General features: G+C 34.5%; 1 protein-coding gene across 2 annotated transcripts in view; it reads right to left on the bottom strand.

Annotated features, from left to right (window-relative positions):
* The window catches only part of LOC106131665 (microtubule-associated protein Jupiter), a 140,851-nt gene that overhangs the window by 71,540 nt on the left and 46,697 nt on the right, over positions 1–22,614 (bottom strand). The gene's annotated exons all lie outside the window — the stretch shown is intronic.

Raw genomic sequence — 22,614 nt, 5'->3', positions numbered from 1 at the left:
GAAAACTGGTTTTTGGTAAACAGTTCGACTGATATCCGAATATTAACTGGCTGCCCAGTATTGCCCAGCCCTGACTGGTTATTTTAAGTCCATATCAATACCAATATCATGCCTTTATCCCTTATGAGGTAGACAGAGTTAGCTATCTCAAAAATAATCTAAGACCACGTTCAGCTGGATAAATTAATGATGGAATCGAGATCCGGATAGAAATAATTTGCTATCTTATTGCCTAAATAAAAAATCTAGATTTCCTTTCCCTTCATTGATGAAGATGAAATGAAGTAACCAGGACACATTATCACATTATGTTGACACTGAAAGGCCACATTCAGCTGTATGACATAATGATGGAATTAAGATTCACAAAGTGACAAGTTCCTAGCTTATCGCCTAAAAGAAAAATACCAAGTTTACAACTAACGGGATATAGATAGACAAATTATCAGGCTGTCCGTCCGATCGCATTACACAGTCTTGGGAAGTTACATTATATATTATATCATTAAATAAACCATTAAACCCGTGGGAGGAACGCGATATATCGTGATAAAGGCAAATCCTAAAGTTATGGCCCTACTACAGAAACAAGGCATTGAATATAGGATTGTTACTATCATAATGAATAAATTTTGAGTTGACAGCTAAATAAAAACTAAAATTTACTAAGCGATAATATGAGTATAGGCTAGGTTTTTGGTAATCGTGAACGATACAGAGGTAAAAATGGCAATTGTAAGGTGGAGATGGAGTGAAAGCTGATTCTATAGAAGCAATTAAACCAGAAAATGTATCTACTTACTGTACTTACTGATTTAATGCAGCGCAAAGAAAACACCCGTATCAATAAATTTCGACGTTTTCCAGGTCCACTTAAAATGTGATTCTTAACCTGCTAATGTCGGCCGGCCATCCATCTCCTTGGCGGCAAACGTCAAACAATCAAGAGTTTCCCTGTTTCAACACTGGCCCATTACAAGAGCTTAAGAAACCACATAGTAGAAAACAAGGATCAAACCAATTTAAACCTTAAGACAAAGAGAGAATATCAAACGAAACGCAAATTGTATGTCTGTCGGCAAGAAGTATATTCCAGTGGCGACCTGCTGATGGTTCTTCAGACAGATCCGCGTTTACAAATAACTGAAAACCATAGGATTGTTGTTTGGGTCGTCTTTATGTTAAGAAGAGTGCACGTCTAACGTAATTCTAATAATATAAAAGTGTCTTATTGACAGATTTCACAGTCAAATGACAATTCCAATGGATGTAAAGCTTATGATAAAAACTTAGCATTTAGTACTTAAATCTAGTATGAAAAATGCGATAGTTTGCGGGTAAATAATAATAATGAATGTTTAAAAACTCTACACGCAAAATCCTCTGTAGATATGTATATTGAATAAACTATTCTTGTTTTTATTAAATCCTTTTATTGACACAAACTTTAATTGTTAAATACACAAACAAAAGGCACGCAACACAGAGACAACAACAAGCGATGAAGCACCCGGAAACGACAACAAAAAAAACACACTGTTATCAGACAGTGGTAAAATATTAAATATAAAAAAATAAATATATACAGGACAAATTACACATATTGAGTTAGCCTCGAAGTAAATTCGAAACTTGTGTTACGAGATACTAACTCAACGATACTATACGAGTATTTTATAATAAATACTTCTAATATATAATCAGAAAAAGATCTTTTCTCATTATGCCCTGGCCGGGATTCTAAACTGGGACCTCCGGTGTCACAGACAAGCGTACTACCGCTGCGCCACAGAGGCCGTCAAATTGTCTCTTTATTTTTAACATCCTCTGCACGGATTTGAATAAGACTTCTAAGTGATAGACATATGAATAGTATATAATATATAGGCTAAAATATATGAGTCACTGAGTTCTTATATTTTTGACTTTAAGCCAAATCCGCACTCTACGTATAAGGGAAACCCACGCTGAAAAAACTTTGGACCCTTAAACCAAGCTTTCACAGAACTGTTAGTTTGCACTAACATCCTGAACGCGTTCAGATAACGCTAGAGTTAATTTGTACCACGTCTTTTGATACGGATCTGTAACTAATAATTGAATGCAACCATTTGAGAGACAATTCTAAAATACTGATAAGGAAGTGAACTCGAAATGGAATCAAAATACAAATAAGGCAAAGCCTGTAAGTGACTTAGAAAAGAGTTGGAAACTGTTAGTGTGTTGATGATAATTTTTACGAGAATCTCCCTGTATCTCTCTTTATCTCATTCTGTGTTTCCGGGTAATTAATAACATCCATCACACAGAGGTTAGGTATTTTACAGGGTTTTATCTGGTTACGTCTGCTCTTTGATAACTAAAGGAATAGCTTTAATTTAGTTTAAGACACAGAAACCTAAAAAAAAGTAAAAGGATTATTTGAAGTTTATATTCCTAGCGCTGGATTTTTTATTTGTGCTCGCTTGTGTAATCAGTAAGATGATAAACATTGGTAATCAATTTCATAGTTGGATATATTAATGAAGACCAAAATGGAAGACTTATTGAAGCTGAATTCAAAGACACCGACACCAAAGATGAAGTATTAAGTCCAGCGGTTCTAAACATTGTCTACACTGCAACTAGCTTCCTGACTATTCCTATTTAATGTATTTAAGACTATTATTCTTTCGCGGCTCTGCCTGCGCGAAAAGTAGTGTATGTCCTTCTCCGTACTCCATTCCAAATTATACTTATGTATGCAAAATTAAATGCAAATCGGTTAAGTGGTTTCAACCCGAAACATAGACAAACAAACACAGTTTGGATTATTGATTTCACACGATAAATTTTTGGAACATATTCACAAAGTTAAATATATACAATCTTACAATTTTATCAAGTGGATATTCAGAGTTTCTGCCTATCTCAGACAGATTCATTTCTTTTGTCTACTATTTTTTTTACTTCATTCATATCATTAAACAAACCAAGGCTCGTGTGCACCAGGCATAGAAGATATTAATTAGACCACTAAAGGCCATGCGCAAGCGCACAGGTGGGCGTCGTGCGCTTTTCTCTCGCTAATATAATAATTGCAGCCAGAGGCGGTCTTCAGGTTGCAACTTCTATTATTTATCTGGTATTGCAGTGACAAAACTGCCTCACTTTTAGTATGAAAACGACCAAAAGCTTGAAGGATCCTTGTCTCCAATATTAACTTTTGCGCGGAGTTTTACCCGCGTGGAAATTTCAAGAATAACTAAATAATACGAGACAAATTACCTCGAAGTAAATTCGAAACTTATGTTACGAAATATTATATTTTATAATAAACACTCATAAATAAAAACAACCAAGACAGAGGCTGTCAAAAAGAAAAAAGTAGCCTATAATGCTGCTAAAGTTTTGTCCGTCGGTTTGCCATAAATATAATCAAAAATCGGTGCCATATTAGTTTTCGTTACAAACGAATAATTATTTTAGTTGAATATTATATAAATTTTCAAATTTAGCTGGACCCTACTTTATAAGTGGCGCTTGTTTTATAAAAAAACTAAACTAAGTTAGATATAATGAACTCATTACATCCGAGCTACATGAAATAAAATATAAAAACCAACTTAATTAAATTTATCTCCCAATTAATCAACAATATCGAGTGTATTGTAACAGTAATTCTAATTGTTACGAGACAAAATACTGGTAGCTTGCGTTATCAGATGTCAAATCGAAAATAAAATGATCGGTTATAGGATAGGGCGAGTAATTATATCGATGGGAGGCCAGCGGAGCGGATGCCTCGCTGCGGTTGCATCAACTGGTCGGACTCGAAAACCGAAAGTATAGAAACAAATGCATGTGGCAGGAAAGTTAATGCAGGTAGAACACCAGCGCGCCGTTGACAATTCTTACAATAGAAAAGATAAATTGATAAAATAAAAGGATTTTTTTAGTACGTTTAGCAACTCGTAACCTTTTTTTTTTAATTTGTAAATATAAGTAGGGTTGAGTTTACTGTTATCTTTAATTGTGCAGTTAATACTAAAACTCCTTCGCGAACAGATTACGGACTAAATAATATCATCAAGATAACAAATCAGAAGAGAATTTAAAAAAAAAAATACTTTTTTCTTCGATTGAAATAATACAGCAACAATTGACTTTTTCTAAGGGACCTTTTGCTATCCCTTAGAAATAGAGGTAATTATAAGCTTATAGATTTTTGCAATAATCGCGACGTAATCTACATATTATTACCAACTATCTCCTGAAATGACATTTTTAGTCCCAGTTCGCATCTTTTCTCAAATACTTCACAAAATTCCACTCCTAGTAAAATACCTATATGAAGCGGTGTTATAATTCAAGTCAACGATTTTATCTCCATACTCTCCCTATTTTATAACCCAACCCTTTACATCTGGCTTTTGCGTCCGTGTAACAAGAACGGTAGTTGAATCTTGATCTACACCAAGATTATTGATTAATGCTTGTACCGAGTACATGTTCGTAGTACAGACACATGCAGATATAAATTTACACATGTCTAAATATATGTATATAGATGTTTGGATAAAGGTTGAATACAGTAATGGATTTGGGATTGTTTTAAAAGAAAATTCCCATTTTCATTTGAATATAATGGATCGTGAGGAAATATATTTTCTGCCCATCCTTCAGGAAATATTTATGTGTGTGTTATAATATGTATATATGTACATGTATATACATGTATATGAACCTATTTAAGAAATAGAAAATTTAAATTATGCTGGTAAATTTTTTATAACAATGTGTCTGTGTAGTCAAACTATAAATTTTAATATAACCAACGCCAACATTAGCTCATACTATTAAATATTATGCTAAACATTACATGGAAAGCGTAATTTAATATCAAAACATGCAATTAACACACGTAATCATAGCGATAAAATTTTAAAACTGCATTTATTTCGATTTAAGGGTACATAGATTATCTTAAATCACTTCCTAAAAGTGCGAACATATACAAGATATGTATATACATAATTACATGATTTGCACTTCACAGCATTTTTTAAAGTTTCGTAGCTGAATTCATCCGAAGTAATAAGTATTATAAGCGCAAAAATAAGTTTATTTCTTTATTTGTTGTCTCTTCACGCGTAATCTACCAAAATAATCTTCTAGAGATTTTGCATCAATATACGTAATAGTCTGAAAAAGAACATATACTTTCATCTGGGTACAAACGATAGTTCCTATGGGATTTGAGAAAAACCTGTATTCTTTCGTAGGTAGTACTAAATTCGCACGGGCGAAGCTGCGGGTAAAAGCTAGACTAAAAGTTAAAGTCGTGTTAATTTACGTACTCATAGCAATTCCGGGATATATTTTCTTAGTAGGTACTCCGCTATACTGCCTAATGAACTTACTGAATGTACTTTTTTGTGTACTTTTGGCTACACGAAAAATTATACATACATACATACATACATAAACTCACGCCTCTTTCCCGGAGGGGTAGGCAGAGACTACCTCTTTCCACTTGCCACGATCCCTGCATACTTCCTTTGCTTCATCCACATTCATAACTCTCTTCATGCAAGCTCGGCGGTTTCGGGCACTTTTGACCTGACCCTTCACCAGGACGTCCTTAATTTGATCAAGATATGTTCGTCTAGGTCTTCCCACCCCGACCTTTCCCTCCACACTCTCCTTGTATATCTGCTTAGTCAACCTGTTTTCATTCATCCTCTCCACATGACCGAACCATCTCAACATACCCTTTTCTATTCCTGTAACTACATCTTCTTTCACATCACAACATTCCCTTATCACGCTGTTCCTTATCCGGTCACTCAATTTCACACCCAACATACTCCTTAACGCTCTCATTTCCACTGCATTTATTCTGCTTTCGTGCTTCTTTTGCCATACCCAACTTTCACTCCCATACATTAATGTCGGGACCAACACGCCCCTGTGCACAGCCAGTCGAGCCTTTTTGGATAGTTTCTGACTGCTCATAAAGGCATGCAAAGCTCCATTCACCATGTTCCCCGCGTTCCGCGTTCCTTTCAATATCACTATCACACTTGCCATCTGATGTAAACTTTGATCCTAGATATACAAACTCTTTCACTTGCTCAACTTTTTCTCCTCCAATCAAAATATTACATGCTGTCATTTCTTTCTCCATTTCAAAAACCAGTGTTTTAGTTTTACTTACGTTCACTTTCTCTTTTAAAGCTTCACGCATACAGTTTACCATCTCCTGTAACTCCTCCGCTGATGACGCCAGTATAACCTGATCGTCGGCATAGAGCAGACATTTGACGAGTAATTCATTCATCCTTAATCCACTTTCAGACTCTTTCAAATCTGTCAAACAACTATCCATAAATAGGTTGAACAGCCACGGTGACGCAACACATCGATCGAATCCTCATATAAGGATTTCAGTGCTCGTATCAAGAGACTGCTCACCCCATGCATAGAAAGTGCTGACCACAATTCATTCCTCTCAACTCTGTCATAGGCCTTTTCCAAATCCACGAAAGTGCAATAGACTTTTTGACTCTTGGCCAAAAACTTTTCGGCTATGCACCGCAAAGAAAAGACCTGATCAGTACATCCCATTCCCTTTCGAAATCCCGCTTGAACATCCCATATTTTGTCATCAGTTTCATTCCTGACTCTATTAATCAATACCTTAGCATACAATTTGCCGACGACGCTAAGCAGGCTTATACCACGATAATTTTTGCAGTCCAGTTGTGACCCTTTTCCTTTGTAAAGTGGCACAATAACAGCCTTACACCAATCTTTTGGTACTCGGCCGCTTCTCCAACACAAATTGAAAAGGCAGTACAACTGTCTAGCTACGACGCCTTTTCCTGCTTTAAGCATCTCGACCGACACTCTATCATACCCGGCAGCCTTACCCGCTTTCATACTCTTAAGTGCTTCCACAATTTCAAACATTTCAATTTCGCCTTCCATCTCATTCTCTTTTTCTTCGCTATAGCAGAACTCTTTCTTATTTTCTTCCTTTTTTTCAAATAAACTCTCAAAATAGTCCTTCCATATCTTTAGGACACATTCTTCTCCTTTCACAACGCTACCATCCTGGCATCTGATCCTAGTCAGCTCTCTGGTTATAGTTTTTCCTCGGGCTGACCTTACGGATTTCCAGAATACTTTCAGATTTGACTGAAAGTCTTCTGCCTTTTATCAAAATCCTCTTTATACTCTTCTATCTTTCTAATCACAGCTTTCTTAACCAAATCTTTCATTTTTTTATATTCCTTACGTGCTTCATTCACATCCTCATCTATAACCTCTTGCATTCTTAAGTTAGCTTTTGCTGCTAACAAATCCAGCCATGCTTTCTTCTTTAATCGCACAAGTTCTTGCACATCTTTACTCATCCACGCATTTTTGTGATTTTTCCCTTTCCTTCTTCTACTTACACCACACACTTCAACAGCTACTTTCACAATTCTTTCTTTAAATTCCTTCCATCCATCTTCAATATTGCTCCTCTCATCTAAATCTTCAATTTCATTCACGAAAAATTATATCTTGCCATTATTTCCATTATTACATTTATATTACATTTATTTTATCTATGATCTTCTTCCTCCTGGCGTTAATTCCGGTTAAATCCTCACCACAAAGGCCCAGGATGGTCTGTTTCACCAAGATCCTAATTTGAATAAATCAGGTTTTTACACAATGCGTCACCAGTCTGATTGACTCAAATGTTTACATTGCAGAGGAACTTAGCCTATATTGGATCGTGATAAAAGCTGCACTAGGTGAAGATGCCTCTTCCCTAAGTCGATTTTTACGACATCCATGGGAAACAGATGATGTGGTCCTATTCTAAAGCGCTTAGAACCACACAGCACGATTTCATCTCCGATCATTAACTAGTATTCCCACGGCACTGCTGCAGGCCCACCGAGCACTTGCGACGCTATCAGCGACGCGTGCGCACGACAGTTAATCTCCCTAAGACTGCTGATGACAACTGCCTTTTTAACAAACCATTAGCCCACGTTTAAAACATGCGGTTATAGATTTCTTTATTGTAGGACAAAAGATAAAGTGCTTTTACGATAAAGACTTGAGTGGAACGGACAATGCAATGCAAACCGCATTCATTTAAGGTATCTCAAAGATAAACGACTTAGTCTTACCTACACGCCAACTATTTTATGTATCATTTTGTATCTATTCCTTGAATTATGGGAATTTATCATTTTAGGAATTCGACATTCTGCAAATTATCTATTTAGGAAATGGACGTTATACTATATAATATATATCCCATAGGAATTAAATATTTTTGAAGTGATTCATTTGAGCCATATGAGCCACTTTTTATAGGTTTCTATTGATCGCTTCTAACATCTCTTATAGAGCTGTCATCCTTTTTAAATTGATAGTCTTTGATAGCTTGACACCATCTAGAAAGGAGTTCCAAAGTTAAACCACATAAACAATAGATTGGAACTGTATTAGAAGCCTCATTTTCAATCAACAATGGTTTCCAGTCATTGAGGTAGGAGTCATAGAGTATCATATCACCATTTATTTGAAAAGAGTGTGTTCCAAGGAGATGTATTCTTGTGGATTGTATCACGACGAGATGTTGAATATATTAAAACTACACGTTCCTGTATGAAATCTTTCTAAGATTTGCCTACTTTTATTAGGATACGTCTTTAGATTTATGAATTGCACCTAAACATTTTACTCCTTCTATGATCTGAACCGTACCACGAGTAACGTGGGAATATTGAGCCCGATGCGCACTCTATAGAAACCTAGAAACACCCGTATCTCTTTGGTGCCTTTACAAATCAACCACTAGGATTTTTTAGGAGTTTATTATTTAAGACAGCATAATAGTTGACGTGATTAGATAGAGCGAGGCGCAGCTATTCAAATGTCCTGCCTCTATCTGACAATGAGACTCTAATTAGAACTATGCCATCAACAAATGAACTGTTAAAGCGACAATCTTGTGTAACTTCCTATGTCCAACTAATAAGGTCTATTATGTCTAGTTAGTTTAACTATCAAGCCACAAGGACTGCGTGAGAATCTTCGCAGATCAATTTGATGACTGTTTTAACCTATTTCTAATAGGAGTTGAAAACTTCCATGTTTACATTCTTATTATTGTTTTGTTGCAGCGTATTCCACTCTTTTGGTTCACTGGTTTTGGTAAAAAAAGCTTGAGACAGGTAAAGACAGTATGAAAATTTTTATAATATAATTATACAGTATAGTATACCTGCTTCCCTAATTGGGACTTGTTAGTTTAGTCAGTCTAAATTATCATATGGCTGGATTGATCGTCAACTTGTACTTTAAGAAATATAATAAAAAATTCAGTATCAACATAAAACATTCTAATTTCATTTCTACCATTAACAAAACTCATTCTATCCGCAAGTGTTTGTGACAATTCAAAGCAATTTCATTTAATACCTATTTCCGATACGCTTTCTGGGCAAAAACCAAGAGAAACCGTTACCTAAATAAATAAAACTAATTAAGAATATCCAGTTCACGATTCAATCGGTAAAATCGATCGATTCCGAACTGTAAACGGCCTAAAGGTTTTAATTGTAATAATGATACGAATCCAATCACAAAAATTAGGTTGAGTAAAATTTATGCCGCTGTAGAACCCTACTTTTCAATTTTATATTTTGGCCGGATCTTTGACCCATCTGAATTTCTAAAATTCCTTGTCCGTGACGGTGAGTTTGACTTGTTATCATATTATTATGTAACAACAAAAGAATGTAAACATAATAACAGTTGTCTGAATAATATATACAGTTATCTGTCAAAAAACAAAAGTCATGATATGAGTCCTTTTCCTTTATTAAGTATGCAAAATAAGAATGACTATGAAAATATTAAGGGCAGACTAATGGTTCAAGATTTACGCTACTCTCGGATGTACCACTAAAACAACTGATAAGGTTGTATTTTATTGTTTCGCGTATCGCTTAAACCCAGTAAAAGCTCGTAACTCCACGATAACTTATGACCGGTGTGCGAGAGATAGAAAAAAGCAAAGTGCATTGTTATTGTTGCTATAAGAGACGTAAATTGCGATCGGGACATGTATTGGATATTAATGTATGCAAACGGGAACATACCGTTTTCCCCCTGACGCAACGCGAATTATAAAAAGTATTATATATATTATTAGTCTTTTCAAGCAACAGTTTTAAAACCTTGAAAACTGACTGTAATTTTCGTTCATGTCAAATACAAGAGTCTAATAATAGAACTATTCGCCAAAATTATGTGGTTATCGTTATAGTAATATGATGCAACCCAAAATAAAACTAAACTGTTAACTATTGTTTCTTAGTTCTATAATTTGCCGGACGGGTTGGAAATATGATTTTTAAATGGGAGAATTGTAGTGGTATCCTATTCTGCCCTCCCGCAAACCACAAGGCTGTGCAGAATTGGCCTAACACGTCAAGTTAAAACGAAATAGGGCTTCAATTTATCCATTTTCTATTTAGCTTTCTAGTCGTATTCTCTGAATTTCACCGCAATCGAAAGTTCATATTCAATTTAGCGAGAAATCCTTGTTCTTTCGAATCGCCAGTTACAGACCACGAGACCGCAAACGGCGGATTAGCGTTGCGGTAAATCTCCGGTAATCACCGCCTGGGCTTGCACTTACACAGGCGATAATAACTTGACAGACTTTAGAACATTCCAGTGGACAAACTTTTCCTTCATCAATCAATACGTTTAAAACTCTTGCATTACTGAGTGTAAGAAAGAATTTCCCAAAATTCCCGCGAGAAGTAAAAGTTAAGGGGTTTTTTTTATTTATACGGGTGGAGCCGAGGGCATACTCTACATATAAAACTCTTGCGTTACTGAGTGACTGTGTAACTGACTGACAGGCAACATACGGTCAAAGTACTCAGCGTAAGAAAATGTTTGGAATGTTTATTTCGATGATGAATCTTAGGATAGGTGCATATACCTATTTACCACGAAAAACCAGTAAATAGCGATTATAAAAATCCATTTATCCTAGATAATGAAAACACAATCAAATGTTTCAATTCTGCAAAAAGGATATACCTATACGATAGGGATAGAAAATAATTTTTAAACGATGTTTACAATCATTGCCTTAGAATGACAATTTAACTTATGAAAATGATAATGACCATAAATTGTAACGGTTGATAATTATCTACGCAATTGCAAGGGCGTAGCGTGAATCGGCGCGTGCGCAAAGATTGGCTAAAGTGCTTGCACAAAGTATTATCCGAAACCCTCAAGAATTTGGTTATTTTCAAAATATTAATAAATGAACAGGATAGTGATAATTATTTGATTTTTATTTGTATGAATATCGTCTGATAATTCCCGCACGGAAAACAGTTGGCTGCTACTCCCTATCCTCTTATAGATGATACAGCTAGTATATAAAAATATAGTCATCACTAAATAATTAAACATATCTACTGCAAATTTGTTAACTTAACCTGAAATGTTCATAAAGATTCATGAGATCACCTGCCCCGTAATATTGGCACGCGCGACGCCTATTTTATCGCACGAAAAACTATAGCTGTATCGCTTTTTATTAAGACGTGAAACGGAACAAATGCATGCTACGGGGACTGATAATGCAATTGAGAATACGCTGATATAGAAATACTGCTGAAGTCTAATATCGTGCAAAACACACGTAATTGGCTAAACATAGAAAGGTGCTGCTAAAAGCTGCTGAAGTTTAATTGCGTTCAATAGATACACTCATCTATCTGCAATTGACATAACATTATTACAATATTAACTTTTCATAACAAACTTGCAGTCCTACAACAAACACACAGCTACAACAATGTCTTTCAAAAGAATCCATTATTGCCTCTAAAATTAACATTAAAACTGCAGTTAAACATGTATAGGCGTCTTTAAGGCTTTCTTTAGAGCGGGTAATTACCTCGAGCGACTCTGCGTGCCCTGGTATTACAGAATCACAAGTATGTAATAAGCTGATAGGATTATAAACGGCCGTACGCCTTGCTGCTACTATGGAGGTACAGTCATAGGAAAATCACGCGCCATCATAAGCTTCCTAACCTTACCTCTCGCCAGAGCATCGCTCATCGCAGAACATAGGTCTTACCGATCTTCTTCTAACATTCCTATTCACGCTCTTGTATGTGTGCTTAGTTTGCCTGCTTTCATTCATCCTGCTCACATGACCAAACCATCAAAGCCTTTTCTGTTTCTATTACAACGCCAACAGCAACGGCTAATGACGCTGGATTGCTTGCAATGAATTTGGGTAACTCGATATGTAGTTGACTGTACATACAAGCTAATAACAATTCCGTTTAAAAGATAACCGAGCAAGCTAACTAGTAAACGATGATTGGAAATTATAGCTTAGTTCTCTTTTGTTATACAGATAAAAAAAATATCATTCAAAAACGTCATTTTCAATAATTTTTTTTATATAAAAAGTAGATGAAAATATAAACCTGCTCAGCCAGGCAACTGAATATGCTTTGGCAAAGATGAAGCGGCATAAATACAAATATTTGAAGAATATTTTTAGAATTGCACTAAAACCCTTTTAATCAATCACAAATCAAGTCTTTTGTATGAGAAGTCGAGAAATTCATGCAAATAATTAAACATTCATTATCAAACACTGCTCCTACAATAGAAATTACCTCGGCAGGCACTTGCCTATATTATTTCCGCCGGGAGAGAGTTCTTCGTATATAATTTAGAACGATGGTTATTACAGCTAATGTGTTATAAAGTATTACTTCCCGTGGCCTGTATGTCCGTCTTATCTACTAAAAATAGGCTCTTGTCTATTTCTAAAATAGTAAGATTACATAAAAATAAAGCTTACTCAACGAGGCTACTTGAACATAGGAAAAGGAAAATTTAATCGAAAATTATCAAATCGCGGAACATCCTGGCGAGAGGTCAGGTCAGAAGTACCGGCAAGCATGCAGAAAGATTAAGATAATGAATGTGGATGAAGCGAAAGAAGTATGGAGGGATGGTAGCAGGTGGAAAGATGAAGCCTTTGATGATAAAGATTTTATGAGTAATCATCGAAAGATGTGTCTAAATATAAGGATAAATGAAAAAAATGAAAATGCATTTATTTGCTACAATAAACATAAACATGACCATAAACATAATTTACAGAGAAGGTTACATGTATATTGCAGAATATTTGCCTATTATGCTTAATATCTATGACTTCCTCACTAGGCAAGCCTGTATCGAGGAAGTCAATTACAATAATTCAACATACAATTTCTGAGCCAGACGGAATTTAAAAATAATTAGTTACTTAAACTTAAATTAAAAACTAGATAGTAAGTGGGTAGGGGATATTTCGACTCAACTTTCAATGATTAATATTTCTTCTGTTTCATCATAACTTAGAGTAGACAACCAATTTTTAATAAGCCTCTGGGCTTCACGTATAGATTTTCTCTTAATATTGCAGAATTTGATTACATAGTTGTAAATATATATTTTAATGAAGATGCCTAACCTTTGCGCAAATCTTGTGTTAACTAGGGGAACCGGTACTCTAAAAACTCTTCGATTTGCAAGATTTTCGTAGTTACTGGCAGAAAGAACTGATTTATGCATAGCAACAGACATTTTTAATACATAAAGTTGGCGCACGGAAAGCACACCAGCCACCCTATAAATATCATCTGTCGGGTATCTATATGGTTTACGAAGCATGGTTTTCAACACCGAACGCTGAGCCCTCTCAGCTCGAATAATAGTAGTCTTAGCAGCATTTCCCCAACATGAAATACAATACATAATTATTGATTGACAAATCGCGTAGTACACAGATTTCAGAGTATCAATACTCGCAGCATTTCTAAGATTACGCATTACATTAACCACCTTTCTTATTCGAGCGGAGAGAATCTCAATATGTTTCTTAAAATTTAGATTTTCATCTACGTGAACACCAAGGTATTTCATGTACTCAACGCGTGTAAGAACGTCACAAGAACAGTGCTGCATATTGCATAACCTGCTATGAATTTGTATTTTTAGATCTAGGTTAGGGGCAGACGCAGCAGTCCTGTGAAAGCACAGATACATGGTCTTATTTGTGTTCAGGGTTAATAGGTTATTATGAAGCCATTCAGAAACAAGAGTCATACCACGTTCAGCGGCATCATGAACTTCAGCCCATGTAGCACCGTGAAAAATCAGTGCAGTATCGTCTGCGTAACACAGAACAACGGAGTTTGGAATTTCAATATCAAATATATCGTTGACGTACAGTAGGAATAAGGTTGGTCCAAGTATACTTCCTTGTGGAACTCCAAATCGTACCGGCTTAGTTTGACTAGAGACCTGACCAATCCTTACACACTGATTTCTGTTCGTCAAGTAACTCGTAAACCAATCAAGACAGAGGCCACGGATTCCCATGGACTCCAGCTTTCCAAGGAGAATAGGCACTGACACGGTATCGAATGCCTTGGTTAAGTCCAAAAACATACCAATACAGTTCCGTTTTTCATCAAGGTGAGATGCAACCGTGTTTATTAAGAGAGAGACTGCATCCTCAAAAAAACCTAAAGTCGCAAAACTACCTAAAGTCAGTCAAGCGCAAGCTATAATTAAAGATATTATTTTCAGCGGATACTTATCTTTAAAACGAAATCATAATTCAAAACTATCTCTCACGAACTCACCATATAATTATCTTTGTTATTGTTTGTCTGCACTCAATTCGAGTTGAACATAAGTACAGTTTATGATAATATAACAGCATTATGCAACTTTAAATACCAAACTAATACCAACACGAACTAATTTCACGTTAGTTTAGAAGTGAAGTCTTTAAAAGTCTTCAGAAGTTACGTGACTGATTATTATTTGAGCAATAATTACAACATTCTTATTCATCTATAACAAGTTATTGTTAATTTACAAACGACTTCTACTTTGTGTCTACATACTTCTATTTTTTTTATTAACAGAAGATAGATTTATAGGTCTAACCTCAATTCAAAAACTCAAAACTTAAACTTCATTCGAGTCGTAACGCAGAAGTATCATTTTCTATGAATCTGTCTCGCCGCAGCGTATTCTCAGTTTCCTATTATAACCTCGACTATTTGCTTACAGCATGTTAGCCTTCTTCATATCTAGTAAGTAAATAACTTGGTAAAAAAGTGTCAACGAATCTCCTTGTTTTAAATTCTTAATGAATGAATTAGAATAACTTATTTTTAATTATAGAAAGAGATATAAAATATCATACTATGGATACAGTTCCTCCTACCGCAATATTGCAAATATCCGTACCTACCTAAAATAAAGGATATCCTGAAACTTAGCGGTTGTTAATAATTATCTCGAATGGTCACAATTGCGAGTTAACCTGCAGGTAGAGTTGCGTCCTACATACTAGACTCTGTAAATTAACGTTGATATACAGGGGCGATACAAATTAACAACAATAATCGTTGAACTGAACACAGTACTAGAGAGTTCATACAGTACACTCGGCTAGATAACTTTATTCGCGTAAATAAATAAAAAATATATATATATCCTCTATCATCATATCATTCATCATCATCATATATATCATCCTTCTACTTACCCGCAGCTTGCGAATGTGAAAACATAAAATTTTTAAATATTTCAGGACTTCGTGATATTTTTTATCATTACAGGTCATGATAACATTTACTTAAGGGGAAAAACTGTTAGGTTTAATACAGTGTCACTTCCTTGTAAACTGATTATTTAATTTGAAAACAAAGTTTATACATTTAAGGTTTCGGTCACGCCGAGATACTATGATTTTAAATTTATTTTCAAGTTACAAATAAAATAGGTGATGAAAAATAAAAATGCCCTTGTTAAGGTACAAAATAGTTACTTTCTCCATCGTAATCATCATAATTGTAAAGCTACATAAGTTTCTGCAATTTCGCCGACACTTGTTTATAAACTACGCCATTGTTGCATTATGAATACGGTAGCTAATGCTTAACCAACTGATTGTTAGTTCCATTTAGTACGTTGTATAATTTCGATTGTTCAAGTTAAATAGGTACTTGATTAGAGACGTTAATAGTGGATGTTCTTGATTTAATATCTCCAAATCAACTAAGTTTACTCATATTTTACTGTTGTTTACTTTTAGAAAGCCCCATATCTCTCTCAAGATTTTTTTAACGAATTATACTTATCTCAATTGTCACTGATAGCTCAAATTAATTCTGATATTTCGGTTTTTTTAGAAAACGAAATTGGATTCTAATATCTGCAATTATTATATAGAAAGAACATAATATGAAGCTCAAAAATAATGCATGTTTTGAATTTGAGATTTATTTGTACTTATGTCTTTATGATCATTATTAACTTCTACTTATGTGTGTGCTACAAATGAACAAATAAAATCTTTATCTTTCATATTATATGAGTTTTAAATTTGTAATAATAAACATAACGTAATGCTACGAGTATGTCCGTCATTACAAATTTAAAATCATTCGATATTTAAAAAATTCGCTGATATACTGTGAATGTTTAATAAGCCCATATGGAAAACTACCACTATACTTAAGTAAAAGCTGCGGTAGACTCTAGTGTAAAGCTTTCTGTAACTAGTATCCATATGTAAACAAGAGCCATTTTAGAAACAGGCGCGTGTGACAAAGTACGTTATTCGCGGTGTCCAATCACAATGAAAGTTAAGCCTGACTGTACAAATACAGTCAGACAATGCACTATAATTTTATATCTATGTGATTTTTGTTTAAATTTTCCATTTCAAAATTTTACTTAAAAGATATTTTTTTTTTAATTAAGCTAGTCATTTAACATGCACTCACATATTGCGTGTACTGATTTTCACATTCTTCACATCCTACCGAACAGTTCTAGCCATCTCGTGAGTCACAGGATATATTGCGTGAATTTTATAGCACCAAAATTATTTAAAGGGTATGGAAGTGGTTACCGTATAAACTTTTAATACAGGTCAATTGCGTTAATTAGATAAATGATTAAGCGTAACAGCTGAATGTGACCTTTCAGTCTTTCAAGACCGCTGGCTCTGTCTCTCCCGCAAGGGATATAGACGTGACTAATTTTATGTATATATCTATGTATAATTTAAGGGTTTACGTTCGTCGAATCTCAAACAAATAAGAATTTTCCTTTATCAACTTTTACATTTCGAGCGGAACGAGAAGCAGCTGGCACACACTGTTTTTCTTCGAAGGCGGTTATTTAATCGTTTATCAGCATAGCAGAAGAAAATAATAATTCAATCGTAAAATTCCATACTCGAGCCCACTGTACAAAGACTCAAAGTCGAGATATGGTCCCGTACAAGCGCAACGAATGGAGTCGACACACGCGATTCGCACGCAGATACTACGAGCGTATTGAGCGGGCGATTTACCGAGCGGCTCGCCGGGCGATAATGAGACAAATTGTTTATAGTTTATTACCTTTATAAACATAAATACTGTGGAGAACTGACAATGAATATGGAAATGCATTGTCTAGAGGAGAAGTGATACTCAAGAGCAAGCTTTCGATCTTAACGTGTATACACAGCAAATACACTCAAATCCAATGTTTCATTCCAAAATGACAATATCTAAAATTTTATCATAATGGAGCTTTACATACCTGAAAAAATTATAATTTACATAATGGACAATTTGTCAAACCTCTTAAATAGCTTAGAATACAGTAAAAACAAGGAGACTTTTTCTTAAAAATTATAGGTAGGTAGGTACCTGTTTACATTAACATTAACGAATTAAATGCGTCCTACTAGAAATCACATTTATCTGTGACTTCGCAGTTTCATCGTAAACGTTGAAAGTGCAGGTTATTAACATAAAACGTGGTACAAAACGCTTACTTTGATGATTATAGATGGGCAAAAACATGCAGACGAATCGCCTATTCAAATCTTATGAAAAGATACTACAAGTCATCGCATCACCCGAGCATAAACCAGAGCAGATTCAATGCATTCGCTTTCATAGCGGGTCTCACATCTATTCTATGAAAGAAACTCAGTGTTGGGCGGCCCTTAATTTTTTTTTATAACAAATAAGAAATAACTCACTTTTAAATATTTTTAATATTAACATAAAGTTTATATTTTGGGTGCATTGTTTCTTTTATATCAAGTTATCGCACTATATAAATGATATCCACGCTATTTGGGTGACTTAAACTTTAAGGTTAACACCTTAAATCATCTTTACATCTATCTTAATATGTTGTTCATCACGCTTTCAATCACACGTACAATGATGAAAAATATGTAAGTACCACATAAGAGCATCGTGAGGTTTTACTTAGGTCGGTGACTGTACAAAATGAATCGTCAGGTGGTACTCATTAGCTGACGAAAGTGCCGCGAAAATCTTCACATTCATATCATTTCAAAGGCATATTAATGTCTCTAATACAACATGTAACTATCAATATAAAGTTTCTTTTAAATGAGTCTTCTCTTATAGTTTGATTGGCAGATAATGCTTGAAGCAAGAAGTTAAGCTTTTAAAACTCAATAAAAGTTTATTAACTTGACATAAACCTTCCAAAGTCAATTGATACCTTCTTATTTTATAGTGAGCTTAGTAATTTTATTGGTATTTTACTTTCTTTCTATTCAATTTTTTATTTAAGTCTTCAACATAGAAACAAACACACAAAACCAAACAAGAGAAATAACAAGTTAATTTATGGGCTTAGCCGAATCTTAGGTCTAATTACCATTGTGTTGTGACGAATAAAAAGAAATAACACAGCCAGTATTTACAGTCTATTTAACCTCTTGGCTGGAGCGCTGAGCACCAAAAAGAAAGTTGAACGCTGCGTTAAACACGGGAAATTCGTTCAAATTACAGTTTAGTAGCGTTTTACTCTAATTGCGCGGGTTCATCAAAATATGCCATTGAGGACGCCCGGCAGCCATGACACCGCTGACAATGACAGCAATTTGGGCGGGAAAAGTGGATGTCTAGACTGCAGTGATTATTAAAATGTAATGTTGTAGACTAAAAATATGTATGGTATTTTAGACTACGGGATTTTTTAATACAGCCTACAATAATCCTTAATTGCATTCCATAATAAAGGTTTTGTAGCCACCTGTCCGTTCACAAATCACTGCCATTTTATTCCGATACTAAGCATTATGGGTGCTTTATAAATTAAGTATAAAATAAAAATAGTAAGAAAGATAATCAACTAACTGCTATGTACAGAGATAGAGTTATATTACAGACAGAGATATATTAGACTGAAAAATTAATAATGATAGAATAAAACTATAGTTACACTTGATATTAGTTACTGAAGAATATTTTCTATTTAATTACCTAATAATAAATTATTCTTATTTTAATGCAATAATTTTTAACTTCGTCAAATAAGTATTTTAAAACTCAAATTTTGCTGTGAATTTCTTGCAACAAAAATATTGTAATGTCGCATCCACTTTCGCCGTACGTACAGCACTTGACAATCTAACGGTTCGTGAAATTTCGCAGAGTGATTGTTAATGATAATGACAGTGAAAAAATGAGTCACAATGTCAAAATTGGCCGTCGCCATTTCTAATGACAGACGCAGCCATTGTGCAGTTAGCCAAATAACTATCGCTTTTCACGCACAATGCATCTCGTAAACGATGAACAATGTAGGCCATAATGTTCTTAAAATTTAAAGTGCACAGTTATTGAAATAACCTTGATAATTGAAGAAAAATTATCAGACTTGTGGTCTTAGCAGAGTATAGGTAAAAAAAGACGAAGAAAAACTGTGACAGAGTGGTTAAGGGAACCAAATGGGTTAGAAAAAGATTTAAATTTTTTTATAAGAGCTTTTTGAGCCTAACTTTGCATTATTTTTCTAAATCAAAGCAAAAAATATGGGAGAGGTTTAAAATGAGCTTATGAAAAATAGGTAATAAAGTGAAAGGTTAAAGGTAATAAAACTAATAGTAAAAGGTTTACTTACCAAATTTAAAAAGCTTACCCGTTCGATGTTCTGTTCTGTTCGGTCACCGCGGTAGTTTACAAAATACTCTTTCCTGACCTACATTAGTTTGATTGCTACACAAATATGCACATTTTGGAAACATAAAATGTATAAGAACCACGCCGTATCAGGTTCCCTGGCACTAAGTCGGATGGCATGCACTTTGTACCTGAGTTTCCAGGATTATTAGTCAAAAGCGGATCCATGATCCAGCCTATTAATTAGTGAGCTTAACATCAAATATTCTGTAAATTAAGAAATAAATTAAGATCTATAAATGTAGGAAAATATATAAATATTTACCTTAAATATTGCACCATCCCAATTACAAATAAACATCTCTAGTTTGATCGGAAATCAATATCTAATACAATTTGTTTAATAGTTATTAAATAAAGGAAGTGATTGGACTACTGTACATCTACACCCATTAATCAAGTTTCTTCTTATAGTCGAATGTTAATTAATGAATCGCAAACGTCATATATGAATGTAATTAATTATCTCAATCAGTCATAGATATATAACAGCATAGGCCGACTTTCTATCTACGTTTTACAAGAGAAACTATTCGATACGAATTTACTAGGGCTTCGATCTGAAATACATACATATGTATTAACATAAAAATTCACGCGGCAATACAATTTTCTTCTTTGACTCAAAGTTCGATTAAATATCCCTGTTCATGAATGAATAATCTATGTGGGAAATCAGAAATACCTTTGAAGAAATTAGTCACGATTAATAAACACACCTAGGTGTAGAAAACAAGTGTACTCCTTTGGCTCCACCCGCGTAAAATGAAACATTCTGATATTATCCGTGCCCGCGGGAATTCCAAGAAATGCTGTCTTAGTGCGGTCCCAGCAACCTACATGCTACATACAATACATCTAGCGGTTTGGGCGGTGTTGATATGTCAGTCAATGAGTCAGTCAGTGTTCTATTATTTATGTTCTGATTATTTTATTGTACACCACTACCCGATAATTTTTATTTAAGTATTTCTTTCTAAAGTACGTACACAAGGGACTTCTGAATTTACGAGCTAACTCTACCGTATACTAACATAACATAACAACAAGAACTTTTATACTGTCTATGTATTTTACATCATTGTCAATCAAATATTCTGGCAACTTGTTTTATTAACGGCATCATCAATTTTATCTGTCCGATCTCTCCGGAAGATATTTTAAATACCACGCAAATATAAAAATTGCTTTTCATAAATTTTAAATAGGTACGAGCAATTTCGCATACTTGGAATTTCTTAGGTTTCCATTTTGGGAAAGACATGTGGTTAAATTGATGTATTTATGTATTTAAGATTTCTATCCACTTAATCTCCTTCTAATACCTTTATGTAAAAGAAACTCTTAAACAAACATAAACCTTAATCTAAATTAACACTCTTGCGCAACCTTTTAATAACAATATCATTTTACAATTGTCAACAACAATTTCATCCTAACCACACCGGCAACGATGTCAATTACCAACCATTAAACTAAGTTACAAAACAAAAACGGCGAAGTGAGAGTTGGTTACGAAACCAGCGGCTCCCGTTTAGACAGACCTTAATAGGGCTCTCATCTGGTTCGCACCTGTTTGGTAAGGCCCTTTATAGGAGCGCCGTAAACTGACATCGGGTTTGCAAGGTCTTGACCTCACTGGTCATAGTCGCGACGCGAAAGAAGAATTTTTAATGTTTTTTTAATGTATTACTTACAATAAAGAATTTGTTATGTACAAAAAACAACAAATAAACAAGAATGCAGAGATCGTGGCAAGTGGAAAGATGTAGTCTCTGCCTTGCTTTGTGAAAGAGGCTTGATGTTTTTTTGTATACCATACATTATACTCATTATAATAAGAAAAAAATTACCAACAATAATTACTTCACTTGTAGGCGTGTACATTATATTACCTACATAATTTATTACCGTAAAACCACTTCAATAATGCAAATAAATAATAAGCTTCAAACAATACCAACCTATTGAGCAAAGGGCCAAAGTTCCTCAAACACAAAATAATGAATGGACAGATATATAATACAACACAAATCTAAGTATATCTCCTTTTTAGTTTTTGAATTTTAGAATTTTACTCAGAAAAAGTTTTAAGATGCAAATTATCAGTTTTATCTACATAATAGGTACCTACTAATTTCGATAAAATCGAGTAACTTCTCTAAATGCACGCAAATGTATACGAGTACTTTATTTTGAAACTACAACTGAAATTACTAGGCCTAACATAATAATATACCTTACCTACAATTATTGAAGAAAAATCAAAAGGAAACTCCTGTTCAACTTTAACAATCAGTACGGATTCTAGCATGCACTTGATGAATGCGTGGCTCTATTCCCTTAGTCGCCGTTTACGACATATACGGGAAAGAGATGGAGGTTCCCAATTCTAAAGTGTCGGCAACCACAAAGCACACTTATTTTAGCTATACTTCTACACCCCCTATGTATATCCTAGCTTCATACACACGCAACATACAAC

Source organism: Amyelois transitella, chromosome 20, assembly GCF_032362555.1.
Source record: "Amyelois transitella isolate CPQ chromosome 20, ilAmyTran1.1, whole genome shotgun sequence".
In the NCBI taxonomy this organism is placed as follows: domain Eukaryota; kingdom Metazoa; phylum Arthropoda; class Insecta; order Lepidoptera; family Pyralidae; genus Amyelois; species Amyelois transitella.
Note: the sequence above shows the minus strand (reverse complement) of the source record. Positions and strands in the feature narration are given on the sequence as shown.